The sequence below is a fragment of the Ochotona curzoniae genome, unplaced genomic scaffold (genome assembly GCF_017591425.1).
Source record: "Ochotona curzoniae isolate NIBS_2020 unplaced genomic scaffold, NIBS_Ocur_1.0 contig_66, whole genome shotgun sequence".
Classification (NCBI taxonomy): domain Eukaryota; kingdom Metazoa; phylum Chordata; class Mammalia; order Lagomorpha; family Ochotonidae; genus Ochotona; species Ochotona curzoniae.
Genome location: NW_024466512.1, coordinates 2,166,423 through 2,178,768, shown reverse-complemented (window position 1 = coordinate 2,178,768; position 12,346 = coordinate 2,166,423).

The following is a 12,346-nucleotide window of genomic DNA, read 5'->3' as shown; positions in this document are numbered from 1 at the left end:
CCAGGAGCCAGCAGTCAACAGCCAGAATTGAGGAGCCAGGAGCCAGAAATCAGGAGCTAGGAGCCCAGAAATGAGGAGCCAGGAGCCAGCAGCCAGAATGAGAAGCCAGCAGCCAGGAGCCAGCATCCAACAGCCAGAATTGAGGAGCCAGGAGCCACAAACAAGGAGCCAGGAACCAGCAGCCAGGCACCAGAAACGAGGAGCCAGCAACAAGGAAGGAGGAGCCAGGAGTTTCTTCCAGGTCTCCAGGTGAGTGCAGGCCCAAACACCTGGGCCGCCCTCTGCTGCTCTCTCAGGTGCATTAGCAGGGATCTGGATCTAAAGCAGGACAGCTGGGACTCAAATTAGCACTCATCTGGGATGCTGGCACACAGGTAACACCTTTACCTGCTCTGCCACAGCACCAGCCTCATAGGGAAAACATTTGTAACTTCAGATTAGGCTAAATGCTTTCATGTAGGACTCCAAAAAATGAATCAAAAGATAAACAATAGATGGACAAAAACCCTTGCAAATCACAGACCTGAAAGTTGTGTGTTGAACCCTCCAAATTCAATGATGAGGAATAAAGAACTTATTTAAAAGTGGGTAAATGATTTGAATAGATGTTTCACCCCAAAAGACATGCAAATGGCAAATAGGCTCACAGAAAGATGCTGAATGTTGTTAACCCACAAGCTGCAGTTGTTAGAATGCAAAGAAATGGTAACATACACACAAAATACCACGTGCTAGAGTGATGCAAGACAGACAGGATTCCTGAGCATTCCTGGAGCAGATATCCAATGGTGTCGCTATTCCTGGGGCTTTAACGAACAAGTGCCGTAACTGCACCACCCATCCCACGATTAGATGTTGGCCCAAGAGCCACGCAAACCTGCACTGACACAAAAACCTGTAAGCAAGTGTTTACAGCACTGTACATTCAGGAAATGAATTGTGATGGGCTGGAGAGACACGCACACTGTGGAATGGTGCTTAGCAGAAAACAGATCCAAGCGTCAGCACATCCGGCATGCATCAAGTCACACACGTCACGTTGGGTGGGACAGGTGACTCTCCACCTTGCATGTTCTGTGACATCATTTGGTGGGACAGATGGGAATGTGGGGGACTCCAGGGAAGGTGGGAATGTGGGGAATTCCAGGGTAGGTGGGAATGTGGGAGACATTGGGTTGTTTGGTGGGAAAATGGGGGACCCTGGGGCAGATGGGAATGCGGGGGACCCTGGGTCAGGCAGGAATGCGGGGACCCTGGGGCAGGTGGGAATGGGGGGACCCTGGGGCAGATGGGAATGCGGGGGACCCTGGGGCAGGTGGGAATGCGGGGGACCCTGGGGCAGGTGGGAATGGGGGGACCCTGGGGCAGGTGGGAATGCAGGGGACCCTGGGGCAGGTGGGAATGGGGGGACCCTGACTGACGTCACAGTTCCAAGCAGCCATGCAGAGGAGGGCTTTCCAAGGCATCCGATATTTTTGGCACAAAGTCAATTTATTGTTTAATTCTAGCACCCATGAACTTATTGAAGTACTGAGATGTGTGTGTGGGTATGCTAAAATGCATAATATGAATAAAATCTACCAAAAATCTGCCCAAATGAGTTTTGCTCTATATTAATCTCAATGTTTTCTATAAAAATTGTCATAGGATTTCCCATTTCACCCTTGGATTCATCAATGTTTCGGAAGCCAAAGAAGTGGCCAATGTTGTGATGAAGGTGTCTTGGTCGTTAACTGACTTAGTTCCTTATGCCCGAGGGGCCCCAGGCCCGCATCCCAAGGCCTCTCTCCCTGGCTCGTGCTGTCTCCTCCCTCTGGCTACTCAGGGGTTCTCCCCGCTGTCAACAGTTCCTTTTCTCACAAGGACACCTGTCATATCAAAGTGCACCCACCCTGATGCCCTTGTGCCAACTGCACACGTATCTGAAGGCTCCATTCCCAAGCACACACCTTCAGAGGCCACAGACGCACACACGTGTGACTATCTGGCCCTGAGTCTGAGGACAGGGCCTCCTGCTGCGTGCCTCCCACCCTGTCCGGGGTGCTTTGCTGTGGCAGCCTGAGTAGAACAAGGCAGACACCCCTGGGGACCGGGTAGGTGAGAGCTCGCATCTCCCCTTCCCTGCGCATGGCCCCAAACTTTGCATCAACCACAAGGCACCAAAGGGGTTAAGTAAAACATTATAAAACCAGATCAGGTCTCCTCCGTCTGCTTAAAAGTTGCATCTCTGGCTTTTACATGAATTTTTAATTTCCGATGACACCTTTGACCAGAAGTGACAGTGGAGCAGATCAGTTCTGTAATCACAGCGACAATCACGAAGGCGAGAGAGGACCTCTCCCAAGAACAGCAGACATGAGATGGAGTTCACGGTGAATGAAGCCAGTAGCCGCCTGGGTTCCTGAGCCGCGAAACTGCTAATGCCCTCGCCGCGCCAGACACAAGGCCACTGGTGTGCTCGTCTGAGCAAGTGCTCGCTGTGCAGTCTAAGGCAAAGCAGCCTTTGCTTCAAAAATGTGTTTCCAGGGGCTAGAGTCACGCCAAGCCGAGCGGCAACCCAAAGCTACCGGGGAAAAATAATTCATGCAACAAAGAAAACTAATCGCGTCTTGTGCTGGCATGTTGGGGCTGCGTGTATGCAGCCATCTGACCCTTGCTAGTGCCCACTGCTCCGCTTGGCTGCTCTGCCTCTGATGTGATTCCTGAGGCATGTTGGGCTTGATGCTGCCTGGACCACGACACCAAGCTTGCTAGTGTGTCAGTCTAGGAGACATGGAGTAGCAGTGTCGCCCATTGACGTAGCACAAAGGGACATGGGGGTTTATCCGGGCCAGGAGCAGCAAGCCAGCTGAGCGGTGAGCTTGGCAGGTGGCCTGGCATGCAAAGTGTGCAACACCCAATTCTGCAAACTAGCCAGGGGTCAGTGAAGCACCTTCCTCCATCCTCAAAGCCAGCGTCTTCTGTCCTGGGGAGGTCGCCTTCCTGACGTGCATGGCTTGCAGCAGTGTCCTGGCTAGGGCTTTGGGGTCTGCCTCAGAGAGGGAAATTGGAGCCGGTGCCCCGCTGTAATGCTGATGGTGAGGCAGTGTGGCAGAGCAGGGAGGGGGGATGTGGAATTCAACAGGTGGCAGAAACTTGTGATTGTCTTGGTCAGTAACAGAGTCATCATCTCACTTCAGTTTGCTTGAGAGGATTGCAAAGTGGCCTTGACACCTTTCCGGATTGGATGCTGGTGTTGGAGTCAACACTGCCATTTTCAAGACCTTGGTGAGGTCAACAGTGGCAAGCCCCAGCCTTTGGAAACACAACGGTAAAAGCAGCATGTTCACAGAGCCAAGCAGAAACTGGTGCAGCCTGCTAAATGCAGCATCCAGACTGACCCCAACCTGGAATCCACGCTCAGAGCTCAGCAAAGGACTGAAATGAGGGCTGCGCCTACCCTGAGGGAGCCACACATCCAGCCCTTGTCTCTCTGCTGTGGCCCCTGACACCCATTCTGTTACAGGTGGCACTTTTAAAGCCTTAAGCCTTCTGGAACCCTCCTCTGACTTTCAGCCATGATGAAAAGTGCATCCACATGCCCCTTGGACCCTGTCCCGCATGCTGGGGAAAGCCGCTCCGCGCAGCCTCCTTGCACCAGGCCCCGGGCTCTGCCCTGTCTGCTCTCACACGTGGGCCCCTGCCCGCTCACCCCGAAGTCTACTCAGTAATGCTGTTGGGTTGATGTGAAGGTGATCCTCTTTCTCCATTTGGTCTTACCCTGAAAAGCATACTCGCAGAGACACCTCCTTCCGCGTGCAAGCAGGCCCAGCTAAAGTCCCCTGGAAGGACTTGGCTTTAGAGACCTCCCTCTTCCAGAGAGCCAGCACTGGTCCTCTTCTTCAGCCGTGCCTGGAACCAGGCCCGAGAGGTGGAAGACCCTCGGCTTACAGTGGCTGGGGACTCAATGACAGCTACAGGCACCCTTGTGGCTCGCAGCACCCCCACTCCCATGCCACCCTCACCCCAGCAGAGTGCCCGCTGAGGACCTGGTATCACGGATCTTCAAACTCAGGGATTTCAACTGTTAGCAAGTCACACCCTGGGAACAATCAGCATTGTCCTGTGGGAGGGCACGCTGGCATCCTCTTCACAGGCTGGCACAGGTGTCACGGTGCCTCAGAGCAGGCCATGGGTATCTCCAACTTGCATGTTGTTGCTTTCTCTGTTTGCAGACAGTGGCACTGCCCAAGGCCTGAGAAGGATACCACTTCCTGAGGTGGCTGACAAAATCATATCACAGGCCCCCAAATTTAATTTTTAAAGAAATCCAAGCAACAGGCTTCCCTTGCTTTCATAGTGCAAAGACTTAGCAGGTGGAGTTGCTTATTTAGAAATTATGTAGACTCTGTAGGCGTGCACAGAATCATGTCTGTAAGAATGGTGCCGCGAGACTGGGATGCTTGATCCAGGTGCACAGGCACGCATGGGTGTACAAGGCATGCATGCCTGTGCAAGACACACGTGTGCAAGGCAGGCACACGGAGCTCTATTGTACAGGCAGAGCATGATCAGCGTGGGAGATGGCAGAGAATGTCCTACTGGGGATTAACATACAGACTGCAATTAGACAAGCGCGGAGCTATCCATCACACTGCACACCAGCAGCCTGACTGGCTGAGGTCAAGGTCCCATAAGTGAGGGTATTAGCCATGGATGTGACACAGGGTGCTTTTCCAACCTGCTCATTCAAGAACTAATTGGTAGGTCAGGAAATTGCACACATTCATCTGAACGAGCTAGGCGAGGAGCAGGCGGAAAGGGCAAGGTTCCGCCATGAATGTAGGAATGCTCGTGCTTTAAATGCCACAGTCTTTGTTGCTTGACATATTCACATTATCCCAGAGGCCGTTTTAGTTGGTCTCCAGCTGTGAAAAAGACAACATCACATCTGTGGTGTCAGGTGGAGGCAAGCACAACAGGAAAAAATTAATTGAAAAATCTTGTTGAGATATTTTGTGAAGAAATTAATAATGTGTTTGCCTCACAGAGAGATGGCCCATTTTGTGTCATGCCAAGATATTTGATACGGAGGTGAGAGGCTTTGTGTCCGCATGGTCCGACGTTGCGTTGAGCCAAAATAGGAAGCACTCACTTGCAATCTCTCCTAAAATATAGACACTGCACCAATCAGCATCTCGTGCGGTAACCTTGTGATTCTTGCATTTTTAGTTAATTTAATTGAAAGATTTGGAAGTGGTTCCGGCTAGGAGCAAGGTGGGGCCGGGAGGCCTGGCCCCCAAGCTGGGCACTTCTCAGGCAAGCTCTGGTGCCCACCTGATGCCCTGCACAGAGATGGAGCTGCCATTGCTGCCATGGCCTGGCTGACCCCAGAGCAGCTGGAAGGCGCAGGCGGGGAATCCTCTCAAGACAGTAATGACCATCTGTGTCCCATCAGATCATATGACTATCACCTCAAACAGGGGCCAGTGTATCAGTAAGAGATGAATTTTCACCTGATGTGATAATAAAACCAAATAGGTGATAACACATTTGATTAGGGATGGGTAACAGAGAAAATCCAAGTGTGAGGATATGGCTGACTCACTTACCACTCGGGTTCCTGCTCGTGGGTGGGTTCCTGCAGAGTCGCTGCTCTGGCGCTCTCCCACGAGCCTGGGTACGATGGCTATTCCAGGTCATTGTTAGCTGTCCAGGATGCGATGCCCAGGAGGGAAGAAATGTGCTGAGCACCTGCAGGGCTGGCAGGCAGGTCAGGACCACCTGACTGCAGGCAGACTCTCCCTGCCCTCCTGGCATCTCCTGGCATCTCCTGGCATCTGGGGTGTGCCAGCTTTCCAGGATGATCCTAGTGGTTGAGTTTCTGCTTGCCAAAGAGAACGCTCTCCTGGTCCTAGACTAGAGGGCAAGCACGCTGGTGGAGCCAGTGGGTGGCTGCTGAAATTCCTGCTCAGTTGAGACCAGCAAGGTGCTTCCCTCTTCGGAGCCTCACGAAGTGGGGAGACAACCCCGTCCCTCAGGATTGCTGAGCAGGTGGAATTCTATCCAGAGGAGAAGTGCAGGGGAAGCTATGGCTGGGGACACGCAAGGCTGCTCTGTCCCTCACCTCAGTGACTGTGAACATCCCAGCCAGTCTCATTCCAAGTGTTGGTACTCACGGTTCAGTTCCAGGGACTGGGCTCCTGGTGGACCAGACTCTCCAATGGTAGGTTGTTGTTGTTGGAGATAAGTTGCTAAGGGCTCACGAATCAAATTTGGTTTTCTTGTGCTAAGGATGATGGGGCCTGGTCGTGCTCAGGATGATGGGGCCCGGCCGTGCTCAGGATGATGGGGCCTGGCCGTGCTCAGGATGATGGGGCCCGGCCGTGCTCAGGATGATGGAACCTGGCCGTGCTCAGGATGATGGAACCTGGCCGTGCTCAGGATGACGGGGCCCGGCCGTGCTCAGGATGACGGGGCCCGGTCGTGCTCAGGATGACGGGGCCCGGCCGTGCTCAGGATGATGGGGCCCGGCCGTGCTCAGGATGATGGGGCCCGGCCGTGCTCAGGATGACGGGGCCCGGCCGTGCTCAGGATGATGGGGCCCGGCCGTGCTCAGGATGACGGGGCCCGGCCGTGCTCAGGATGACGGGGCCCGGCCGTGCTCAGGATGACGGGGCCCGGCCGTGCTCAGGATGATGGGGCCCGGCCGTGCTCAGGATGATGGGGCCTGGTCGTGCTCAGGTGAGGGAAGCCAGGCGTTCAGTAATGAGCTCGGTGGGCGCTCAGGGCGTGCATCTTGTACAGGAATCAGCTGGAGACAGCAGAGCCATAGAGAACCCAGTGTGCCTTCACAGGTGTGGCTTCCCTGTTAATCTACAGGATTCCAGGTGTCTCCTGTGCTAGGATGTTCCCCACCCCACCTCAGCTGAGCTGGAAACAAAGCCTTGGGTCCACGGAAGAACCTGGCCCCTGCAGAATCCCAACACATGAGCCGCTGGGCCACAGAAGGCTCTCTTACAGTAGTTTCTCCATGGAAGTGCATATGACAACCACATGAATACCAAATGAATTCATTATGATCCTGCTATTTTCACGAATACCAACTGAATGTGTAATGACGGGACACTACTAAGTGTTAGCATTTTTTAAGGAAAAGAAAAACTAGAAATAACGGAAAAACTAATCTCATTACCTGCTGAAGAGGTCGTGTTTTAGAAGTGTTTGGCACTTTCTCCACGGCTGCCGAGTCGGGGTTTTCAGTTACTCTGTCTCTTAGGTTTGTGCAGCATCGATTCAGTCGCACAGCAGCCTCCAGGGTTTGGGTTAGTGTTAGGACAGGACACAGGCACATCTGTAACCAGAAGCAGCACGGGTTTCCTGTTTGTCTCAGTGTCCTCGTGTCCCTGACCCTGAGTGTCCCTCACCCTGAGTATCCTTGTCTTTCACCAAGCTGAACCTCCCGGGCCCAGGAAGGTTTGTCTCACTCTGAACGTGGAGCTCCCACGGAGGTCGGTGAACTCTGCTGTTAGAACCCAAGCTCACATGTGCACTGTGGGAGGGGCTTTTCCCCAGTTCTGCAGGAGGCAGCATGGGACGGTGCCCGCTAAATCTTCCCCCAGCACACACGAGTGCCCAGAGCAACAGTGACCAAAGCTTTCATTAGCTGTTCTGGAAGCCCCATTTTCTAACAGTTTTAGGTAAGGCTGGTGATACAGAACTACAAGAGGAGGCAAAGGTAGCTAACACACACACACACACACACACACACACACCCTTTCAAATGTTTACAGGAAACAGAATTTGACAATAAGCTTAGGGGCAGGAGTTTGGCAAGGTGGCTCCATCAGTGCTTGGGAGGCCCACATCGAGGAGCTGAGTGCGGGATGAGCGTCTCAGTGGCTCTGCTTCAGATCCAGCCTCCTGCCGACACGTGTTTTGGGAATCAGAGACAGCTCCAGCAATTGGGTCTCCGCAGCTCTCGGTCGGGGACAGGGATGGAGTCCAGGGCTCTCGGCTTTGACCTGCCCTGGCTGCTGCAGCCATCTGGGAATGAGCGAGCAGGTCTCCATCTCTCACCCAGCACACACTCGCTCTCCACCTTCCAAAATGGCAATAAATGTGGACTGTATGAACAATACAGACATATTTATTTTGGTGTACAAAATCTTATAAATGCAAGAGCAGCCTTTTTAATAAGAAGGGTCTCCCACGCTCTTGTGAAGGTCTCTTACTACGTCCTTTGCATAGAGACGCATTTAGTCAAGTTTCTGTCATCTTTTGTATTCAGTGACCCTGGTCCCAGGATTCTGGCCTTGGAATCTACTGCCTACACTGTGAAAATATTCAGCAGCTGGACTTTGGCGCAGGAATGCTTTCTTCCAAAGACTTTCACAAGTTCAATGCTGAGGGGTCCCATTTGTACTCCTCATTTTACTTCCTCCCAGGCCTTGCTCTGCTGCCATGTGGTAGAGATTTCCAAACGTTCCAGATGGTAGCCAGACCTGAGTCGCACTTGAGCACAGGGCACTGGGCCTGCCCCAGCTGCTCCCAAGAGCAGGTGCAGGTGGCAGCCAGAGGGTCAGCGTCTTAAATGTCCCAGGAGGCTGGTGCAGATCCCAGCTTGGTCACTTTTCCCACTGTTGACCTGGCAGCTGACTGTAGCTTGCAGCCCTGTGCGGTCACTGTTTCCGTGGCGAGTGAGGGGGTGGGAGGGACAGGACTGTGGGTGAGATCAGAGGGGACTCAGGGGCCAGACGAAAAAAAATGCTCAGCTTTTTCTTACGTGCAGCCCATCAACAGGAAGGAGGCCCACTCGGCCAGCTGCTTGGAAGCGACTCCAGAGCGAAGGAAGGCCGTGGCTCGGGAGCCTCCAGGACTGGCCTCAGCTCCAGTGAAACTCAAAGCCATTCTCAATCCCTAGGAGCCTGAATAGGGAAAGCCATCACACCATCTTATCCTTGCCCCTTCACCCATGACTCCGGCCCCCTTACTGGTGATGCAGTGCACTAACGGCCCACTAGTGTGCATCGGATAAACAGCACATGAATGAACACCCGTCATGCCTCTCCAGGAGGTGGGCCCTCAGCTCCCCTCAAGCAATGACCTTGAGTTCTTCATCTTCTCAGACTCTCAGTAATGTGGAGTACAAAGTAGGATGACAAAGATTTCCTTGCTTGACGGAAGACAAGCAAATCTCAAGAAAAATATAATTAGATAACATCTGGCTATGAGGAAAGTGATAAAAAGGCCAACCATTGCCTTTTCTTAGCAAGCTCTTCTCGAACTTGAATGTCATCTCAATTTTTATTAGTCACACGTAGCCCAGGAGTGCATGGGCTGTGCACGGAGCGGGATGCCCCTGGAGCCTGGTCTGCTCTACCTGTTCTCGCTGCACAGACCCAAGCCTCCTGAGCAGCATCTCCTTGCCCATTTCCTCGAATTTGCAATGATATTATCATTGTTTTGGATAAGCTTCCCTTTATTGTTTAATCCATGCACCTGTTCCTTCTATAAAGTAGATTCTGGCTTGTTTCAATGGCATACACTCCAGAGGTAAGTGCCAAAGGATCCTGAGAGTATCGCATTTACCCGTACCTTCAAGGAGGGCACAGTCCCATGGGAAAAGCCAGACTTGAAATAAAATGCCCACGCAAGCATGCCGAGGGCATCAATGAGGGACCTGCCAAAGCCGGGAAAAGTGTCACATCAGATGCCTGCCCTGAGTTTCTGGGAAGGCTGATTCTCTGGACACACAAGGCCATGTATGTTATTGAAGGTGAGGCTTCCACCATGTGTTAGAGGGTGGTGAAGTGATGGCCCAATGGGGACGCCTTCAGCAGAGCCGTCAGCAGCTACTCCAGCTCGGCAAGTCCCGAAGGCTGGTGCACAGTCAGGCTGTGGCTGTTTCTTTGCATTGTTGAGAAGCTCAGGCGGTGACAGCAAAGCACTGGATGAGCTGCGTGACCCTGCTTGTCATGGGACCCTATCTCAGGCCAGTGGTGATGTGGCACGCCTGCTTATTGATCATGAAGCAGTCTACCCTGCGAGGCAACAGGGCGAGGGGCAGGTGTGAAACGGAGGCACGTGGACTAACCTTTCCCCAAAGGATCATTTTCCATTGATGTGTGTGTTCTCACCAACTCCTTCCTCGGAGGGCATCATCGGGTCCCACGATGTGAATGAGCCAGGAGAGGGATGTTCCTTGCTTTTAGGGTTACCTAATGATGGCAGGAACATCAGGAAGGGGGTAAAGGTCAGTATCTACTCAGAAAACAAAAAGTTCTCAGTGGAATTCAGGGTACTTCCCAGATGCAGAATAAACCCAAGCAGTAAAGTTTAAAGCCACGGATTTTAGAGCAAGGCCAGGAAAGCAGGAACTGCACAAGTTCAACGTCAGCTGAAACTGGGTGTGAATGAAGCCGAGTGTGCAAGGAGTGTTTCCACCTACGCCATCACGACGAGTGTAGGGATTGGCACACACCTGGATGTGCAAGACACACCCAGAAAAACCACACAAGCAGGGCTTTCGTGAGTCATTGTGAGCAAATAGAGATATTAACAAAGAAATTGTCTTAGTCATCTTACTGGCCAAAGTGGACGATTTGTTCATGGATGAGAACATTTGGAAATTGGTCTGAATACTCTTCATTTGGCAACTTCTAATGTGAAAACAGGAATAGGTGAGTACAGTTTCAGTGAAGTCATGGGCTTGGACAAAGCAACCACCTAGCACACAGGGCAGCAGCTGCAGCTTTGAAACCGCTGCTCCTGGGGACCAGAGCAGGGTCTGCTGCTGCTGCTCCTGGGGACCAGGGCTGGGTCTGCTGCCGCTGCTCCTGGGGACCAGAGCAGGGTCTGCTGCCGCTGCTCCTGGGGACCAGGGCTGGGTCTACTGCCGCTGCTCGGTGCCTCCGGACCTGGGTCTGCTGCCCATGGCTCCTGGGGAGCAAGGCTGAGTCTGCTGCCTGCTGCCGGGAGCCTCCGGAGTTGTACTTTTGGGCCCCAGTTGTCCTGGTGCCACTTCTGTTTCCAGGGCTGAGAATGCAAGCAGCTCAAGAACTCTGTATCTTCTCATCATTGCAACCCCCGTTCCCTGCTTGTCTGCTGGGGTGCAAGTCTTCAGGTTTGGTTAGCATGGCGTGTACCAATCAGCCCCTCTGGGGACAGATGCACCCCAACTGAATCAGAAGCCACAGGGAAGTGAGGCAGCCTTCCCTCCTCCAAGTGTATACACTGGGCACAGACTGTGGCGTCTACCTTGAGCCCTTGGGATCTCTCAACTACACCTTGACTTTCGCTACTTGACGCTGTCCTTCACTGAGACCTAACGGGCCCTGCCACCCAGCCACCACCATATGTTCTATTGAAAGTGGGACTTCCTGGCCACAGGTTAACAAGCATCTCCCTTTGTTACCAGCAGTGGCAATCGCCCTACAGGGGCCGCTTCTCACCTCCATCTCAAGTGACTTCTCATTCCCATTATATTGAGTTAATATGCACATTAGACCGATGAACATTTTATATTTCTTCAATTAAAATTCCCTACCCAAATATACGACTTTAATTGCTGGTAACACCAGCATCAATCAACGTCTCTGTTTAGCACAGGGTGAGCCCCGGCTCCTCACTCACCTATTATGGCTGCACCTCATCACACTTTGTTCCAAAAGGAAGCTTCACTAGGCAAGTGGCCCAAGGCAGTGGTGTGCTGCCGGAGCCTCGCTCTTCTCACATTGTGCGGCTCTAACGATGGACTGTGGACAGCCAGCCGGGGTCAGCGACGTGGCCTGTGGGAGCATGGCCAATGTTAGCCGCAGCTAGTCCAGGGGTAGCCTGCACACACGCGCCGCTGGCCAGGGTCAGCAGCCCACCAGCCGTCTATCTGCCCACGCTCCCCACGCTCCGTGTAATGGCCACCTTGTCATGTGCCACCTCATCTGCTTAGGTAGTTTTCTCCCTCACCACCTGAGCCACTCCTGCTGAACCTCAGGGGCCACCCAACCAATGCGCTCCATGCCTGCCTGCTTGGTGCCTGCCCTGGGATTGCCAGTGGGAGGGAGCTGGAGGAGGGGAGTGCAGGTTTAGAGGAGGGGGTGCAGGGCTAGGGGAGGGGAGTGCAGGCCTAGGGAAGGGGAGTGTAGGGCTGAGGGAGGGGTGCAGGGCTGGGGGAGGGGTGCAGGGCTGGGGGAGGGGAGTACAGGGCTGGAGGAGGGGTGCAGGGCTGGGGGAGGGGTGCAGGGCAGAGTCACAACCATTGCCTGAAGGTCTCCAGGTGATTTGATGAGAGGGCTGAGCAGTCATGAGGGGGTCGTGCAAAGCTCCCTTCATTGAACAACTGGGCAGAAAGGACAAAAGGAAGAAGGAG